This window comes from Nannospalax galili, unplaced genomic scaffold (assembly GCF_000622305.1).
Source record: "Nannospalax galili isolate Female #2095 unplaced genomic scaffold, S.galili_v1.0 scaffold128, whole genome shotgun sequence".
Classification (NCBI taxonomy): domain Eukaryota; kingdom Metazoa; phylum Chordata; class Mammalia; order Rodentia; family Spalacidae; genus Nannospalax; species Nannospalax galili.
The window spans coordinates 744,026-745,145 of record NW_008360322.1 but is presented as its reverse complement, the minus strand read 5'-3'; the positions used below and the strand labels follow the sequence as shown (position 1 = coordinate 745,145).

At 38.8% G+C, this 1,120-nt stretch overlaps 1 pseudogene; it reads right to left on the bottom strand.

Annotated features, from left to right (window-relative positions):
* Positions 1–395: 395 nt before the first annotated feature.
* Positions 396–808, bottom strand: LOC108490304 (annotated as a pseudogene).
* Positions 809–1,120: the final 312 nt, after the last annotated feature.

The following is a 1,120-nucleotide window of genomic DNA, read 5'->3' as shown; positions in this document are numbered from 1 at the left end:
TCTAGTAGGAAACCTGAAAACTATGAAGCATCTTATTTTCCTAGTTTTCATATTTCCACTATCACTCATATTCCTTTAATCTTTTTAACATCCATCCAGTTTGGGAGGATTGGAGCTCTTGGTGGGTTTTTGTTTGTTTTTATAGTAAATACATTTAGTTATATCCCAATACAAAAACACTGATAATACTTCTTGGCAAACAAGGAAATCCCAGCATTATCTAAACCCACAACTCTGCCCCCAAAGTGTGGCACCCGACTACATACATAACAGAAAAAACAATCAATGGCCCTTATCCACAGTCAGAATTCTCTTGAGAGTCTGTAGCTGTTTGAGAATTGCTGATCTAACTCAAGTAGGTTTCAACAGATTCAGCTGACAAATATCAGAGACTGTCATTGATTGGTAATCTTTCTATTTATTTCTGCCAAAGCCACAGGAAAAACACCAATGTCGTTTCATCAGAGAGGGTGGCATCGATGTCAATTTCCTTTTCCTGCTTTTCTCTGTCTTTCTTATGTTCTTTGTAGATGTACTTATATGTCTTCCCCTCTTTCGTCTGATATGATCAGAATGACTGTTACTTCAAGTCCTCTTTCCATTTTCTAAATCTTTATTTGCTGTAGAGTTTATCTTCTCTCTCCTAACTCTCTGTGTTTGCCTCCTTTTGGCTTCACTTCTGTTTTCTGTAGAAGGTGGTGAGTATTTTGCTTTTAAGCTTTCTGCTAATAAATGTGAAACTACAGGGACATGATTTATAAGCAACAGTAACCTGTTGACCACACCCAGAGCAGGACTGGGCAGCCATCTTCACTTACTGGCTCCAGTTGCAGACATGCTCCTCTCCCTGGGCAGCTGTGGCCGTGGTGCCTGCCTCCACTGCTCTAAAAAGCTTGTCCTCCCTCTGGCAGTGAGACCCAGCTCTCAATTATTTAGAATTTTAACAAGAAAATAAAACATGCAGGCAATACACTCATACACATAAAAATAATAATAAAATATTTTTTTAAAAAAAGAAAATAAAATATTTCAATTTTGTTCCAAGACCTCCTCAGAGCACAGTCAGGACACTGAACCCCCTTGCCTTCCCAACACGTCACCTGCTTTCTTCATTGTGTCA